The sequence below is a fragment of the Oncorhynchus tshawytscha genome, linkage group LG29, assembly GCF_018296145.1.
Source record: "Oncorhynchus tshawytscha isolate Ot180627B linkage group LG29, Otsh_v2.0, whole genome shotgun sequence".
NCBI lineage: Eukaryota > Metazoa > Chordata > Actinopteri > Salmoniformes > Salmonidae > Oncorhynchus > Oncorhynchus tshawytscha.
In genome coordinates, this window is record NC_056457.1 from 38,966,295 (window position 1) to 38,985,584 (window position 19,290).

At 51.4% G+C, this 19,290-nt stretch overlaps 1 long non-coding RNA gene across 1 annotated transcript; it reads right to left on the reverse strand.

Annotated features, from left to right (window-relative positions):
- Positions 1 to 317: 317 nt before the first annotated feature.
- Positions 318 to 17,657, reverse strand: LOC121841345. Its single transcript, XR_006080319.1, has 3 exons — positions 17,508 to 17,657; positions 17,298 to 17,401; positions 318 to 426 (listed from the first exon to the last, which is right to left on the reverse strand). It is a non-coding gene; the product is annotated as an uncharacterized LOC121841345 (long non-coding RNA).
- Positions 17,658 to 19,290: the final 1,633 nt, after the last annotated feature.

Below are 19,290 nucleotides of genomic sequence, written 5' to 3' on the forward strand. Positions count from 1 at the left end.
CAGACTCCTCCGGTCTGGTGGGCTCCGAAAACTCAACTCCTCCGGTCTGGTGGGCTCATCTCAACTCCTCCGGTCTGGTCGGCTCCGAGCTCAACTCCTCCGGTCTGGTCGGCTCCTAGCTCAACTCCTCCCGGTCTCCCGGCTCCAGACATGCTCAACTCCTCCGGTCTGGTCGGCTCCGAGCTCAACTCCTCCCCAGTCTGGTCGGCTCCGAGCTCAACTCCTCCGGTCTGACGGCTCCTCTCAACTCCTCCCGGTCCTCCCTCCAGACATGCTCAACTCCTCCGGTCTGGTCGGCTCCTCCTCAACTCCTCCGGTCTGGTCGGCTCCGAGCTCAACTCCTCCCGGTCTGGTCGGCTCCGAGCTCAACTCCTCCGGTCTGGTAGGCTCCGAGCTCAACTCCTCCGGTTGGGTAAAGTCTTCACCCTGAGAGAAAAGGACAAACCCACAGGTGTAAAGTACATGGACCACATTACAATACAAGGGTCTTTATCAATAGGATGCTCATCTCATGTCCTCTATCGATGTTCTACAGCTCTACACTGTGTTACTAGTCGTCAGGCACATCCATCCCTACCAGACATGACCCTCCTCCTCCTCCTCACCAGACATGACCCCCTCCTCCATCCTCCTCCTCACCAGACATCCCCCTCCTCCTCCTCCAGACATCCTCCCCCTACCAGACATGACCCCCTCCTCCTCCTCCCTACCAGACATGACCCCCCCCTCCTCCATCCCTACCAGACATGACCCCCCTCCTCCTCCTCCTCCTCCTCCTCCTTACCAGACATGACCCCCTCCTCCTCCTCCTTACCAGACATCCTCCTCCTTACCAGACATGACCCCCCCCCTCTCCTCCTCCTTACCAGACATGACCCCCTCCTCCTCCTCCTTACCAGACATGACCCCCCCCCCTCCTCCTCCTCCTTACCAGACATGACCCCCCCCTCCTCCTCCTCCTCACCAGACATGACCCCCCCCCCTCCTCCTCCTCCTTACCAGACATGACCCCCCTCTCCTCCTCCTCCCCCTCCTCCTCCTCCTTACCAGACATGACCCCCCTCCTCCTCCTCCTCCTCCCCCTCCTCCTCCTTACCAGACATGACCCCCTCCTCCTCCTCCTCCTCACCAGACATGACCCCCCTCCTCCTCCTCCTCCTCCTCCTCCTACCAGACATGACCCCCCCCTCCTCCTCCTCCTCCTTACCAGACATGACCCCCCCTCCTCCTCCTCCTCCTCCTCCTACCAGACATGACCCCCTCCTCCTCCTCCTCCTTACCAGACATGACCCCCTCCTCCTCCCCCCTCCTCCTCCTTAGACATGACCCCCTCCTCCTCCTCCTCCTCCTACCAGACATGACCCCCCTCACCAGACCTCCCTCCTCCTCCTCCTTACCAGACATGACCCCCCCTCCCCTCCTCCTCCTCCTCCTCCTTACCAGACATGACCCCCCTCCTCCTCCTCCTCCTCCTCCTCCTTACAGACATGACCCCCCCCTCCTCCTCCTCCTCCTTACCAGACATGACCCCCCCCTCCTCCTCCTCCTCCTTGACCCCAGACATGACCCCCCCTCACCAGACATGACCCCCCTCCTCCTCCTCCTCCTTCCTCCTCCTCAGACATGACCCCCCCATGACCCCCCTCCTCCTCCCAGACATGACCCCCCCCCCCTCCTCACCAGACATCCTCCTCCTCCTTACCAGACATGACCCCCCCCCTCCTCCTCCAGACATCCTCCTCCTCCTCCTTTACCAGACATGACCCCCCCTCCTCCTCCTCCTCCAGACATGACCTCCTCCTCCTCCAGACATGACCCCCCCTCCTCCTCCTCCTCCTACCAGACATGACCCCCCCTCCTCCTCCTCCTCCTTACCAGACATGACCCCCCCCCCTCCCCTCCTCCTCCCTACCAGACATGACCCCCCTCCTCCTCCTCCTCCTCCTTACCAGACATGACCCCCCTCCTCCTCCTCCTCCTCCTACCAGACATGACCCTCCTCCTCCTCCTCCATGACCCCCTCCTCCTCCTCCTTACCAGACATGACCCCCTCCTCCTCCTCCTCCTCCTGACCCCCCCTCTCCTCCTCTACCAGACATGACCCCCCCCTCCTCCCTCCTCCTTACCAGACATGACCCCCTCCTCCTCCTCCTACCAGACATGACCCCCTCCTCCTCCTCCTCCCCTCCTCCTACCAGACATGACCCCCCTCCTCCTCCTTACCAGACATCCCCCTACCAGACATGACCCCCCCTCCTCCTCCTCCTCCTTACCAGACATGACCCCCCCCTCCCCCTCCTCCTCCTCCTCCTGACCCCCTCCTCCTCCTTACCAGACATGACCCCCCCTCCTCCTCCTTACCAGACATGACCCCCCCCCTCCTCCTCCTCCTCCTACCAGACATGACCCCCCCTCCTCCTCCTCCTCCTTACCAGACATGACCCCCCTCCTCCTCCTTCCTCCTTACAGACATGACCCCCCCTCCTCCTCCTCCTCCTCCTTACCAGACATGACCCCCCCTCCTCCTCCTCCTCCTCCTCCTTACCAGACATGACCCCCCCTCCTCCTCCTCCTCCTACCAGACATGACCCCCCCCTCCTCCTCCTCCTCCTACCAGACATGACCCCCCCCCCTTACCAGACATGACCCCCTCCTCCAGACATGACCCCCTCCTCCTCCTCCCCCTCCTCACCAGACATGACCCCCTCCTCCTCCTCCTCCTCCCCCTCCCTCCTCCTTACCAGACATGACCCCCCCCCTCCTCCTCCTCCTTACCAGACATGACCCCCTCCTCCCCCTCCTCCTCCTCCTACCAGACATGACCCCCTCCTCCTCCTCCTCCTCCCTACCAGACATGACCCCCCTCCTCCTCCTCCTCCCTACCAGACATGACCCCCCTCCTCCTCCCTCCTCCCCCCCCTCCTCCTCCTACCAGACATGACCCCCCTCCTCCTCCTCCCTCCTTACCAGACATGACCCCCCTCCTCCTCCTCCTCCTCCTCCTACCAGACATGACCCCCTCCTCCTCCTCCTTACCAGACATGACCCCCCTCCTCTTCCTCCTTACCAGACATGACCCTCCTCCTCCTCCTACCAGACATGACCCCCCCCTCCCAGACATCCTCCTCCTACCAGACATGACCCCCCCTCCTCCTCCTCCTTACCAGACATGACCCCCCCTCCTCCTCCTCCTACCAGACATGACCCCCCCTCCTCCTCCTCCTGACCCCCTCCTCCTCCTCCTCCTCCTCCTCCTACCAGACATGACCCCCCCTCCTCCTCCTCCTTACCAGACATGACCCCCCCTCCCCCTCCTCCTCCTCCTTACCAGACATGACCCCCCCCCTCCTCCTCCTCCTCCTACCAGACATGACCCCCCCTCCTCCTCCTCCTCCCCCCCTCCTCCTCCTCCTACCAGACATGACCCCCCCCTCCTCCTCCCTACCAGACATGACCCCCTCCTCCTCCTCCTCCTTACCAGACATGACCCCCCCCTCCTCCTCCTCCTCCTCCCCCCCTCCTTACCAGACATGACCCCCCCTCCTCCTCCTCCTCCTACCAGACATGACCCCCCTCCTCCTCCTCCTTACCAGACATGACCCCCCCCTCCTCCTCCTCCTCCTCCTCCTTACCAGACATGACCCCCTCCTCCTCATGACCCCCTCCTCCTTACCAGACATGACCCCCTCCTCCTCCTCCTCCTCCTCCTTACCAGACATGACCCCCCTCCTCCTCCTCCTCCTCCTCCTCCTCCTCCCAGACATGACCCCCCTCCTCACCAGACATGACCCCCTCCTCCTCCTCCTCCCTACCAGACATGACCCCCCCTCCTCCTCCTCCTCCTCCTCCTCACCAGACATGACCCCCTCCTCTCCTCCTCCTCCTCCTCCTTACCAGACATGACCCCCCCTCCTCCTCCTCCTCACCAGACATGACCCCCCTCCTCCTCCTCCTCCTCCTCCTCCAGACATGACCCCCCTCCTCCTCCTCACCTCCCCCCTCCTCCTCCTCCTCACCAGACATGACCCCCCCCCTCCTCCTCCTCCTTACCAGACATGACCCCCCCCTCCTCCTCCTCCTCCTCCTACCAGACATGACCCCCCCTCCTCCTCCTCCTTCCTCCAGACATGACCCCCCCTCCTCCCCCTCCTCCTCCTCCTTACCAGACATGACCCCCTCCCCTCCTCCTCCTACCAGACATGACCCCCCTCTCCTCCTCCTCCTTACCAGACATGACCCCCCTCCTCCTCCTCCTCCTCCTCCTCCTACCAGACATGACCCCCCCCTCCTCCTCCTCCTTACCAGACATGACCCCCCCTCCTCCTCCTCCTTACCAGACATGACCCCCCTCCTCCTCCTCCTCCTCCTCCTTACCAGACATGACCCCCTCCTCCTCTTCCTCCCTCCTTACCAGACATGACCCCCCTCCTCCTCCTCCTCACCAGACATGACCCCCCCTCCTCCTCCTCCTCCTCCTCCTCACCAGACATGACCCCCCCCTCCTCCTCCTCACAAGACATGACCCCCCCTCCTCCTCCTCCTCACAAGACATGACCCCCCTCCTCCTCCTCCTCACCAGACATGACCCCCCCTCCTCCTCCTCCTTACCAGACATGACCCCCCCCTCCTCCTCCTCCTTACCAGACATGACCCCCCTCCTCTCCTCCTCCTACCAGACATGACCCCCCCTCCTCCTCCTCCCAGACCTCCTCCTCCTCCTCCCTACCAGACATGACCCCCCTCTCCTCCTCCTCCTTACCAGACATGACCCCCCTCCTCACCAGACATGACCCCCCTCCTCCTACCAGACATGACCCCCCTCCTCCTCCTCCTACCAGACATGACCCCCCTCCTCCTCCTCCTCCTCCTTTACCAGACATGACCCCCCCCCTCCTCCTCCTCATTACCAGACATGACCCCCCCCTCCTCCTCCTCCTCCTACCAGACATGACCCCCCTCCTCCTCCTCCTCCTTACCAGACATGACCCCCCCCTCCTCCTCCTCCTCCTTACCAGACATGACCCCCTCCCTCCTCCCCCCTCCTCCTTACCTGACCCCCTCCTCCTCCTTACCAGACATGACCCCCCTCCTCCTCCTCCTCCTCACCAGACATGACCCCCCCTCCTCCTCCTCCTTACCAGACATGACCCCCTCCTCCTCCTCCTCCTTACAGACATGACCCCCCTCCTCCTCCTCCTTACCAGACATGACCCCCCTCCTCCTCCTCCCACCAGACATGACCCCCCTCCTCCTCCTCCTTACCAGACATGACCCCCCCCCCCCTCCTCCTCCTCCTTACCAGACATGACCCCCCTCCTCCTCCTCACCAGACATCCTCCTCCCTCCTTACCAGACATGACCCCCTCTCCTCCTCCCTTACCAGACATGACCCCCCTCTCCTCCTCCTCCTACCAGACATGACCCCCTCCTCCTTACCAGACATGACCCCTCCCTTACCAGACATGACCCCCCCTCCTCCTCCTCCTTACCAGACATGACCCCCCCTCCTCCTCCTCCTACCAGACATGACCCCCCTCCTCCTCCTCCTTACCAGACATGACCCCCCCCTCCTCCTCCTCCTTACCAGACATGACCCCCCCTCCTCCTCCTCCTTACCAGACATGACCCCCCCTCCTCCTCCTCCTCCTCCTCCTACCAGACATGACCCCCCTCCTCCTCCTCCCCCTCCTCCTTACCAGACATGACCCCCCCTCCTCCTCCTTACCAGACATGACCCCCCCTCCTCCTCCTCCCAGACATGACCCCCCTCCTCCTCCTCCTCACCAGACATGACCCCCCCCTCTCCTCCTCCTACCAGACATGACCCCCCTCCTCTCCTCCTTACCAGACATGACCCCCCCCTCTCCCTCCTTACCAGACATGACCCCCTCTCCCTCCTTACCAGACATGACCCCCCCTCTCCTCTCCTCCTTACCAGACATGACCCCCCTCCTCCTCTCCTCCTCCTTACCAGACATGACCCCCCTCCTTACCAGACTCCCCCCTTACCAGACATGACCCCCCTCCCTCCTTACCAGACATCCCCCTCCTCCTACCAGACATGACCCCCCTCCTCCCTCCTTACCAGACATGACCCCCCTCTCCTCCTTACCAGACATGACCCCCCTCTCCTCCTTACCAGACATGCCCCTCCTCCTCCTCCTTACCAGACATGCCTCCCCCTCCTATAGTACAGACATATAGTACAGTCCATATATATAGTACAGTCCATACATATATGGATACTATACTATATTGACCAAATACTTATTTTCCACCATAATTTGCAAATAAATTCATTAAAAATCCTACAATGTGATTTTCTGGATTTTTTTTCTCATTTTGTCTGTCATAGTTGAAGTGTACCTATGATGAAAATTACAGGCCTCTGTCATCTTTTAAGTGGGAGAACTTGCACAATTGGTGGCTGACTAAATACTTTTTTGCCCCACTGTATATAGTTAACAGATCATGAGGTATAATGACACTGATGTAATCTGCATTATTTATATATAGTTACCAGATCATAGGGTCTGACAGGAAGCATAGTACAGTCCATATCTAGAAGTCTAGAAGGGTCTATAATGGCCACTTTCATCAGGATTTAAATGGTTTGTGATACAAATGTAAAAGGCATTTCAAACATCCTTTACTCCCAATTAAGTTTGTGAGAGAACTGCCAGAACAATCTGAGATACCAAAAATATTTCCATCTCCAGCTGGTGTGGAATCGCCCAGATGTGACGCTAATCTGTATCAGCGTGGGCTTCACTTCCTGGAAGGAGAGCTGGAGAACGTAATGGAATCATTAGGGGTGTGGTTAGAACTCTGGCTACTCACAACCACCACTACCTCACACACTGACGTACGCTGCTTCCTTCCGCGCTGCACTCCGACAGCCAGGGATGACATCACCACTTGGAATGAGTTGTCATTTGAAGAAAGTGGTTTTGTTACGGGACATGAGAGCCTCTAATAGGACTGAGAAAGTAAAGTAAAAAGTGAATAGATTCACATGGGATTGATCGAGGGGGAATAAAAAGGTTTCACACACACGTCCCTCACGCTCACATACACAAATGCATGGGCGCACGCATGCGCACGGTGACCAACACACACACACGTTCTTTCAGCTCTCTTACATCACTCATTAAATAAACATTTCTTTATCTGTCTCTCAGGGTATTTCCCCACTCCTCTCATCAGAGCAGAACAGAGGAGAGGCAGACAGAGGCAGACACACACACAGAGAGACAGAGGCACATAGAGAGAGTGAGAGAGAGAGAGAGAGACAGAGGCACATAGAGAGAGAGAGAGAGACACAGAGAGAGACACACAGAGAGAGAGACACAGAGAGAGAGACACAGAGAGAGGCACACAGAGAGAGAGAGAGACGCACAGAGAGAGAGAGAGGCACAGAGAGAGAGAGAGAGACAGAGAGAGAGTTGAGAGTGACACAGAGAGAGACAGAGAGAGAACTTGCACAGAGAGACACAGAGAGAGAGATAGTTAGACACAGAGGAGACACAGAGAGAGAGAGAGACAGAGAGAGAGACAGAGAGAGAGACAGAGAGAGACAGAGAGAGAGAGAGGCACAGAGAGAGAGAGAGAGAGAGGTCACAGAGAGCCAGAGGACAGAGAGAGAAGAGAGAGAGACAGAGAGAGAGAGGCACAGAGAGAGAGAGAGGCAGAGAGAGACAGAGAGAGAGAGAGAGGCACAGAGAGAGAGAGAGGCCATCAGAGAGAGAGAGGCACAGAGAGAGAGAGGCACAGAGAGAGAGAGAGGCACAGAGAGAGAGAGAGGCACAGAGAGAGAGAGAGGCACAGAGAGGAGGCACAGAGAGAGAGACAGAGAGAGGAGGGCACAGAGAGAGAGAGGCACAGAGAGAGAGAGAGGCACAGAGAGAGAGAGAGGCACAGAGAGAGAGAGAGGCACAGAGAGAGAGAGAGGCACAGAGAGAGAGAGGAGAGAGAGGCAGAGAGAGAGAGAGGCACAGAGAGAGAGAGAGAGGCACAGAGAGAGAGAGAGGGCACAGAGAGAGAGAGAGGGCACAGAGAGAGAGAGAGGGCACAGAGAGAGAGAGAGGCACAGAGAGAGAGGCACAGAGAGAGAGAGAGGCAGAGAGAGAGGGGGCAGAGAGAGAGAGCACACAGAGAGAGAGAGGCACAGAGAGAGAGAGGGGCACAGAGAGAGAGAGGGGCACAGAGAGAGAGAGGCACAGAGAGAGAGAGAGGGCACAGAGAGAGAGACACAGAGAGAGAGAGAGGCACAGAGAGAGAGAGAGGCACAGAGAGAGAGAGGCACAGAGAGAGAGAGAGGCACAGAGAGAGAGAGGCACAGAGAGAGAGAGGCACAGAGAGAGAGAGAGGCACAGAGAGAGAGAGGCACAGAGAGAGAGAGGCACAGAGAGAGAGAGAGCACACAGAGAGAGAGAGAGCACAGAGAGAGAGAGGCACAGAGAGAGAGAGGCACAGAGAGAGAGGCACAGAGAGAGAGAGGCACAGAGAGAGAGAGGCACAGAGAGAGAGGCACAGAGAGAGAGAGGCACAGAGAGAGAGAGGCAGAGAGAGAGAGGCACAGAGAGAGAGAGAGAGGCTGAGAGAGGCACAGAGAGAGAGGCACAGAGAGAGAGACACAGAGAGAGACAGAGAGAGAGCACAGAGAGAGAGAGGCACAGAGAGAGAGAGAGAGAGAGACGCACAGAGAGAGAGAGAGAGAGACGCACAGAGAGAGAGAGAGACGCAGAGAGAGAGAGAGACGCACAGAGAGAGAGAGAGACGCACAGAGAGAGAGAGACGCACAGAGAGAGAGAGAGATGACACAGAGAGAGAGAGAGAGAGAGACGCACAGAGAGAGAGAGAGACGCACAGAGAGAGAAAGCAAGACAAAAGGCAGAGAGAGATGAGATAGATTGAGAGAGCGACAAAGAAAGAACAAGTTAGTTCTCTTTAACTGCATCCCCCACCAGCTCTGAACACCATGACATCATGTTTACATAATTATTCTCAGAAGGAGCCACAAGAAAACATCTCTCCTCCCCTCCTCAGGAACCAAGATAACCTATCCTCCACTCTCTCCTCTCCCTCCCCCAGAGCCAAGAAAAATCTCTCCTCTCCCACCCCAGAGCCAAGACAACACACCTCTCCCCTCCTCCAGAACCAAGAAAACATCTCTCCTTCCCTCTCTCCTCTCCTTCAGAACCAAGAAAACACCTCTCCTCCACTCTACCCTCCTCTCCTCCAGAGCCAAGACAACACATATCTATTCTGATTATAAAAGTTAACATGTTTGTCACAACTCCAGAACACTCGATTTCCATTCTCCAATAAGGCAGCCTGCAACACACAAACACACATCTAACAAACAGACCAGAGAGCGACAGAGAGAGAGAGAGCGCGAGAGTTGACGCTAACCAATAAAACCAGGCCTGTGTTGGGAGTGCCAGTAGTGATGCCAGAGAGTTTTGCGATGAAGACATTACATACAGATGACATCATTGAAAAAACCGGAGACCTACTACCAGTGTATTACAGACCGGAGACCTACTACCAGTGTATTACAGACCGGAGACCTACTACCAGTGTATTACAGACCGGAGACCTACTACCAGTGTATTACAGACCGGAGACCTACTACCAGTGTATTACAGACCGGAGACCTACTACCAGTGTATTACAGACCGGAGACCTACTACCAATTTATTAGTTACCAACATCTCTCTGGCTGAGTAGAAACATCTCTCTGGCTGAGTAGAAACATCTCTCTGGCTGAGTAGAAACATCTCTCTGGCTGAGTAGAAACATCTCTCTGGCTGAGTAGAAACATCTCTCTGGCTCAGTAGAAACATCTCTCTGGCTCAGTAGAAACATCTCTCTGGCTCAGTAGAAACATCTCTCTGGCTCAGTAGAAACATCTCCCCCTGAGATGAAGCTAACAGGCCATCTATATATTAGAGCTGTTCTTTCCATTACACTAGGATGTTGGTGACATGTTATCACAAACACATTCATTGTGTTTTTCCTCCCATATTAAGCCATGCAGAGCAGGACTTGGGTAAATTCCAGTGATAAGAGATGCTAGTTAGGAACGGCACAGTCTCATGATTCGGTTTATTTTTGAAAGCTTCCCCATGGAAAAATACCCAGCTTAGGACAAGTGATCTTCATCCTAGAGTCATTTCAGGAAGGTTAACAGAAACTCAAAAAATAAATATTTGAAAAAAAAGCGCCATATTTTTTCTATATGACTTTTCAATAAACTGAAAAGTCCATTTATGAAGTTTAAATTCAAATCACTTCTTGAATTGACTGCAGCGGCTTATACGGTCTCATCGCTGCTACTCCCCAACGAGCTCGGGAGAGGCGAAGGTCGAGTCATGCATCCTCCTAAACATGACCCTCTTAACCGCGCTTCTTAACACCCGCCAGCTTAACCCGGAAGCCAGCCGCACCAATGTGTCAGAAGGAAACACTGTTCAACTGACAACCGGGGTTCAACCTGCAGGCGCACGACCTGCCACAAGGAGTCGCTAGAGCACGATGACCCAAGGAAACCCCCCTACGGCAAAACTCCCCAAAGCCAGACGACGCTGGGCCAATTGTGCGCCACCCTATCGGACCTCCGGTCACCACCGGTTGTGACACAGCCGGAGATCGACCGCGGGTCTGTAGTGACGCCTCAAGCGCCACTTGAGGCGTATGCATGAGTCGTATGCATTGAGTCGTATGCATGATGAGCACGCGTGCAGCCGGTTTGGGTTCCGTGTAAGAGAGGGGTTTTCTATACAGGTCAATGTGAGAGTGTTGAATTTGGTTAACAAAAATGTAATGGCTTATTTTCTACTTGTGGCTTATTTGAGCGAAGAAGTTTTGTAAATTATTAGGTTGTTACCAGTGTACTGGTAAACAAAAACAAAAAAAACACTTCATATCTGAGTTGTGCCTGTTGTCACACTTGTATCTGCATTACATTTCTGAAGCTTTTTATTTTCATCGTTAGAGCGGCCAGTGGAGTATCTGGCCAATATAACGGATAGTCTGTGGCTCTAGTCTCTGCTGCTGCAGTGAAATTAATTTATAGAAAAATGGGTTCCTTGTGGTTAAATGACTCCACAGCTCTCCAAAAGACAAACCTTTTTTTTAAAAAGTAAAACAGCCTTTTCTAAAGAAAGTTATCTACCTTCCTGTTGTTTGCTGTAGCGTTTAATTATTTAAAATCTGTTCCTTTTCCCTCCAACATTCTATTAGGTTTGGCTTTGGACTGAGGGAATGCATAATCAGAAATGATTTCCAAGCGCAAATTGTGACACCACTATTACGTCATGCCGTCATCTAGAGACAAATGGAGCTACCAGCTGCTGCTTTCCTTGAAAAATAGTTGGCAACAGTGGCTGTACTCTGCTGTGCTGAACTCTGCTGTGCTGTACTCTGCTGTGCTGTGCTGAACTCTGTTGTGCTGTGCTGAACTCTGTTGTGCTGTACTCTGCTGTGCTGTGCTGAACTCTGTTGTGCTGTGCTGAACTCTGCTGTGCTGTGCTGAACTCTGCTGTGCTGTGCTGAACTCTGCTGTGCTGTGCTGAACTCTGCTGTGCTGTGCTGAACTCTGCTGTGCTGTGCTGAACTCTGCTGTGCTGTGCTGAACTCTGCTGTGCTGTGCTGAACTCTGCTGTGCTGTGCTGAACTCTGCTGTGCTGTGCTGAACTCTGCTGTGCTGTGCTGAACTCTGCTGTGCTGTGCTGAACTCTGCTGTGCTGTGCTGAACTCTGCTGTGCTGTGCTGAACTCTGCTGTGCTGTGCTGAACTCTGCTGTGCTGTGCTGAACTCTGCTGTGCTGTGCTTGTGTAACTTAAACATCTATGATTGGATCAGATTTGGTCTGGTCCGGACCAACCAAATGTGGTCATGTTTAGGGGCCATGTGGTCCAATGTGGTCATGTTTTGTGTACTACAGATCAGGGACCCATGATGACATTCATATCCATCATTATGTGTTGCTGTGTGCTACAGATCAGGGACCCATGATGACATTCATATCCATCATTATGTGTAGCTGTGCTACAGATCAGGGACCCATGATGACATTCATATCCATCATTATGTGTAGCTGTGCTACAGATCAGGGACCCATGATGACATTCATATCCATCATTATGTGTCGCTGTGCTACAGATCAGGGACCCATGATGACATTCATATCCATCATTATGTGTTGCTGTGCTACAGATCAGGGACCCATGATGACATTCATATCCATCATTATGTGTTGCTATGCTACAGATCAGGGACCCATGATGACATTCATATCCATCATTATGTGTTGCTATGCTACAGATCAGGGACCCATGATGACATTCCGTTACCAGGTGTAAATCCACTTCTCTTACTGTAGTTAGAGTCAAGGTGTCGTGTCATAGCTGACACCCCATTACTTCTGCAGACATCTTTAAATTAATCTTAATTCGCAGCAAATATTTAAACAGGGTTTTTAGAAAACATGGACAGAAATTCTGTTATCAAACTTTGAATTTGCACAGTTCTTCAAGTAAATGCATTCCAGTAAAATGTATTTTAGTAAAATGTTTAAATTGTTAAAAGTCGTCCTTGTGCATGGAGTGGTTTGTTAAACTTTGAAATCAATGTCTTTTGTTTGGTGTCTCAGCGCAATGCCAGTACCGTGGGGGTGGTGTCTGGTCACTAGGGACGATCAGACTCCGGTGATGTCACCAGAGGAGAGGCTACAGTACCGGGGACACGCAGTAGAACTAAACACTGTTACCACGGAGACAGAAGCCTAAACACTCCAGCTCACGACTATCCTAACTCCTCAGAGCGCTCTCTTTCTCTGAATCAGATGGGTACTCACGCAGAAGCCACGGGGAGATTGTGGTGAGAGTTCATAGCAAGGCTAAAGGAGAGTTTCTAGGGGGAGAACAGCACTTTTCCATGAGTGTGTTAAGTTAGTGTCAGCGTCTCTAGAAAGATTAAATCTATTCAAAGACCCTGGAAATATACTGAACAAAAATAGCAATGAAACATTTAAGATTTCACTGAGTTACAGTTCTTAAGAAAATCTGTTGATTTAAATGCATTAATTATGCCCTAATCTATGGGTTTTACATGACTGGCGATACAGGTATGCACCTTTAAAAAAATGGCATTGGCATGGATCAGAAAACCAGTCAGTATCTGGTGTGATCACCATTTACCCCATGAAAACCAGTCAGTATCTGGTGTGATCACCATTTACCCCATGAAAACCAGTCAGTATCTGGTGTGATCACCATTTACCTCGTGAAAACAGTCAGTATCTGGTGTGATCACCATTTACCCCATGAAAACCAGTCAGTATCTGGTGTGATCACCATTTACCTCGTGAAAACAGTCAGTATCTGGTGTGACCACCATTTGCCTCGTGCAGCGTGACACATCTCCTTACATAGAGTTGATCAGGCTGTTCATTGTGGAATGTTGTTCCACTCCTCTTCAATGGATGTGTGAAGTTGCTGGATATTGGCAGGAACTGGAACACACTGTCGTATGTGTCGCTCCAGAGCATCCCAAACATGCTCAATGAGTGACCTGTCTGAGTATGCAGGCCAGAACTGGGACATTTACAGCTTCTAGGAATTGTGCCCAGATCCTTGTGACATGGGGCCTTGCATTATTATGCTGAAACATGAGGTGATGGTGGGGGATGAATGGCACAACAATGGACCTCAAGATCTCGTCATGGTATCTCTGTGCATTCAAATTGTCATCGATAAAATGCGATTGTGTTGTTTGTAGCTTATGCCTGACCATACCATAACCTCACCATGGGGGTACACTGTTCACAACATTGACATCAGCAAACCACACGACGCCATACACATGGTCTGTGGTTGTGAAGCCAGTTGGACGTTCTGCCAAATTCTCTAAAACGACATTGGGGCCGGCTAATGGTAGAGAAATGAGCATTCAATTCTCTGGCAACAGCTCTGGTGGCCATTCCTGCAGTCAGCATGCCAATTGCACACTTCATCAAAACTTAAGACATCTGTGACAAAACTGCACATTTGAGAATAGCCTTTTATTGTCCCCAACACAAGGTGCACCTGTGTAATGATCATGCTCTTTAATCAGCTTCTTGATATACCACACCTGTCAGGTGGATGGATTATTTGGTAAAGGAAAAATGCTCACTAACAGAGGATGTAAACAAATTTGTTCACAAAATGTTAGACAAATAAGCTTTTTTGAGCATTTGAAACATTTCTGGGATCTTTTACTTCAGATCATGAAACATGGGACCAACACTTTACATGTTGCGTTTATATTTTTGTTCAGGGAAGGGACAATGGAGTCAAGTCCAGCCATTCGTTTAAACAAGAAAAGATGACAAGGTCCTAACTATTAACTAGCCTAGAGCTAGTCTGCCCTCCTCACCGAGACCAGGGAGTCTGGAGAACCCCACCTCACCGAGACCAGGGAGTCTGGAGAACCCCACCTCACCGAGACCAGGAGTCTGGAGAACCCCACCTCACCGAGACCAGGGAGTCTGGAGAACCCCACCTCACCGAGACCAGGAGTCTGGAGAACCCCACCTCACCGAGACCAGGAGTCTGGAGAACCCCACCTCACCGAGACCAGGGAGTCTGGAGAACCCCACCTCACCGAGACCAGGGAGTCTGGAGAACCCCACCTCACCGAGACCAGGAGTCTGGAGAACACCTCCTCACCGAGACCAGGGAGTCTGGAGAACACCTCCTCACCGAGACCAGGGAGTCTGGAGAACACCTCCTCACCGAGACCAGGGAGTCTGGAGAACACCTCCTCACCGAGACCAGGGAGTCTGGAGAACACCTCCTCACCGAGACCAGGGAGTCTGGAGAACACCTCCTCACCGAGACCAGGGAGTCTGGAGAACACCTCCTCACCGAGACCAGGGAGTCTGGAGAACACCTCCTCACCGAGACCAGGGAGTCTCGAGAACACCACCTCACTGAGACCAGGGAGTCTGGAGAACCCCAACTCAGAATGCTAGTCTGTCCTCCTCACTGACACCAGGGAGTCTGGTTAGACTGTAAACTCTCCTTCCAGACTCACATTAAATATCTCCAATCCAAAATTAAACACATGATTCCATATGTGTTATTCCATAGTTTGATGTCTTCACTGTTATTCTACAATGTAGAAAATAGTAAAATAAAGAAAAACCCTTGAATGAGTAGGTGTGTCCAAACTTTGGACTGGTCCTGTATAATCATGTATAGGCCAGGCTCACAGTCCCTACAGAGACACAGCAGGAAAAGGGTTAGACAGTTCTCAGTGAGGAGTCAGTAGGAAAAGGGTTAGACAGTCCTCAGTAAGGAGACAGTAGGAAAGGGGTTAGACAGTTCTCAGTGAGGAGTCAGTAGGAAAAGGGTTAGACAGTCCTCAGTAAGGAGACAGTAGGAAAGGGGTTAGACAGTTCTCAGTGAGGAGTCAGTAGGAAAGGGGTTAGACAGTTCTCAGTGAGGAGTCAGTAGGAAAAGGGGGCGACAGTTCTCAGTGAGGAGAGGAGACAGTAGGAAAAGGGGACGACAGTTCTCAATGAAGAGACAGTAGGAAAAGGGGACGACAGTTCTCAATGAAGAGACAGTAGGAAAAGGGTTAGACAGTTCTCAGTGAGGAGTCAGTAGGAAAGGGGTTAGACAGTTCTCAGTGAGGAGTCAGTAGGAAAAGGGGGCGACAGTTCTCAGTGAAGAGACAGTAGGAAAAGGGGACGACAGTTCTCAATGAAGAGACAGTAGGAAAAGGGTTAGACAGTTCTCAGTGAGGAGTCAGTAGGAAAGGGGTTAGACAGTTCTCAGTGAGGAGAGGAGTCAGTAGGAAAGGGGTTAGACAGTTCTCAGTGAGGAGAGGAGACAGTAGGAAAAGGGTTAGACAGTTCTCAGTGAGGAGTCAGTAGGAAAGGGGTTAGACAGTTCTCAGTGAGGAGAGGAGACAGTAGGAAAAGGGTTAGACAGTTCTCAGTGAGGAGAGGAGACAGTAGGAAAAGGGGATGACAGTTCTCAGTGAGGAGTCAGTAGGAAAAGGGGACGACAGTTCTCAGTGAGGAGTCAGTAGGAAAAGGGGACGACAGTTCTCAGTGAGGAGTCAGTAGGAAAAGGGGACGACAGTTCTCAGTGAGGAGACAGTAGGAAAAGGGGACGACAGTTCTCAGTGAGGAGTCAGTAGGAAAAGGGGACGACAGTTCTCAGTGAGGAGTCAGTAGGAAAAGGGGACGACTGTTCTCAGTAAGGAGACAGTAGGAAAAGGGGGCGACAGTTCTCAGTGAGGAGTCAGTAGGAAAAGGGTTAGACAGTTCTCAGTGAGGAGAGGAGACAGTAGGAAAAGGGTTAGACAGTTCTCAATGAAGAGACAGTAGGAAAAGGGTTAGACAGTTCTCAGTGAGGAGTCAGTAGGAAAGGGGTTAGACAGTTCTCAGTGAGGAGTCAGTAGGAAAGGGGTTAGACAGTTCTCAGTGAGGAGAAGAGACAGTAGGAAAGGGGTTAGACAGTTCTCAGTGAGAAGAAGAGACAGTAGGAAAGGGGTTAGACAGTTCTCAGTGAGAAGAAGAGACAGTAGGAAAGGGGTTAGACAGTTCTCAGTGAGAAGAAGAGACAGTAGGAAAGGGTTAGACAGTTCTCAGTGAGGAGTCAGTAGGAAAGGAGACAGTAGGAAAAGGGTTAGACAGTTCTCAGTGAGGAGTCAGTAGGAAAGGGGTTAGACAGTTCTCAGTAAGGAGTCAGTAGGAAAAGGGGTTAGACAGTTCTCAGTAAGGAGAGAGTCAGTAGGAAAAGGGGACGACAGTTCTCAGTGAGGAGTCAGTAGGAAAAGGGGACGACAGTTCTCAGTGAGGAGTCAGTAGGAAAAGGGGGCGACAGTTCTCAGTGAGGAGTCAGTAGGAAAGGGGTTAGACAGTTCTCAGTGAGGAGAGGAGACAGTAGGAAAAGGGTTAGACAGTTCTCAGTGAGGAGACAGTAGGAAAAGGGTTAGACAGAAGAGAAGAGTTGGAACATAAATGTAAAAAAAAAAATACAACCCCACAGGGCAGGTATTGGTTGGGGAACACAGCAGCCAATGACAACCAAATTGAACAGAACCACAGCCAATGGCAACAGTCAACTGGTCCGTGGCTTGTGGAGGAGAGGTGAGGGAGGAGAGGTGAGGGCAATCTAACCCTAAAAACTGGGAGGGTTGATTTCCATCCAGACTTACTAAACAAATAGGCGACATGAAAGATGGATATTGCAGACTGCCAAAGGCTACAGTTTTTATTCAGCATGAATGCTCACCTTGTTACCCGGGTGTCTTCATTCTTCTGAAAACACTTCATGAGGATTATCGATCGTATTGCTGTTACAAACCACCATGGACAGACAGGAAGAATGGCGAAAACCTGCAGAGAGAAGAAGACCCAAACCCTAAACAGTTACATCCGGAAGCTGCGCTCAGTTCATGTACAGTTAGCGAATAAAACTGCAAAACAAAAAGCTTCTATTCACCCTGGTAAAACCTTTAAATATAATGTGCTCTCTCCCAGGTAAATAAATAATCCACTGGTGACCTCTGGACGTCCCTCGAAAGCTTCAAAAGATCAGCTCTCTTTGAGAAGAAAGTTTCTGTCTCTCTCCGCTTGTCTTCTCTTCTTCTTCTACTTTTTTTAAGCTTTTATCTGGCGGACTACATCCGAAACGGTGTATTGCCGCCACCTACTGGATGGGGTAAAAACAGAACTCTTGTGTTCTCTTCCCTTTCACACAACACAGAGCAGCAAGTCGTGCCGCATTCACATGCTAGTTGGAACTAGGACATTAGGAAAATTCCGACTTGCTGATTCGTAAACGGTTTCCGTAATGAATACACCCCTGATGTCCGCAAGAACATGAATGGGAAATGACGACGTTGATGGATCCACTTTGAGGACAAAATCCACAAACTGTGGTATCTGCTGCCCTCCAGTGAATGCATGAAATGGGGCCCCAGACAGAGTAGAGACAGACAAACATTTTAATTCAAGTTCAAGTTTAGACTAACAAGTAATTTGATCACTTTATATTATTTATTTGACATGCTATAAATTATTGGCCTTGCCCGTTTACATTTGGGACTGATCAAATCTAATTATATTTGTCACATGAGCGGAATACAACAGGTGTAGTAGACCTTACAGTGAAATGCTGAATACACAGGTGTAGTAGACCTTACAGTGAAATGCTGAATACAACAGGTGTAGTAGACCTCACAGTGAAATGCTGAATACAACAGGTGTAGTAGAAATGCTGAATACACAGTGAAATGCTGAATACAACAGGTGTAGTAGACCTTACAGTGAAATGCTGAATACAACAGGTGTAGTAGACCTCACAGTGAAATGCTGAATACAACAGGTGTAGTAGAGTAGACCTTACAGTGAAATGCTGAATACAACAGGTGTAGTAGACACAGTGAAAATACAACAGGTGTAGTAGACCTGAATACAACAGGTGTAGTAGACCTTACAGTGAAATGCTGAATACAACAGGTGTAGTAGACCTTACAGTGAAATGCTGAATACAACAGGTGTAGTAGACCTTACAGTGAAATGCTGAATTCAACAGGTGTAGTAGACGTTACAGTGAAATGCTGAATACAACAGGTGTAGTAGACGTTCAGTGAAATGCTGAATACAACAGGTGTAGTAGACCTTACAGTGAAATGCTGAATACAACAGGTGTAGTAGACCTCACAGTGAAATGCTGAATACAACAGGTGTAGTAGACCTCACAGTGAAATGCTGAATACAACAGGTGTAGTAGACCTCACAGTGAAATGCTGAATACAACAGGTGTAGTAGACCTCACAGTGAAATGCTGAATACAACAGGTGTAGTAGACACAGTGAAATGAAATGCTGAATACAACAGTGAAATGCTGAATACAACAGGTGTAGTAGACCTTACAGTGAAATGCTGAATACAACAGGTACAATACACAGGTGTAGTAGACCTTACAGTGAAATGCTGAATTCAACAGGTGTAGTAGACGTTACAGTGAAATGCTGAATACAACAGGTGTAGTAGACGTTACAGTGAAATGCTGAATACAACAGGTGTAGGTAGACCTTACAGTGAAATGCTGAATACAACAGGTGTAGTAGACCTCACAGTGAAATGCTGAATACAACAGGTGTAGTAGACCTCACAGTGAAATGCTGAATACAATGCTGAATACAACAGGTGTAGTAGACCTCACAGTGAAATGCTGAATACAACAGGTGTAGTAGACCTCACAGTGAAATGCTGAATAC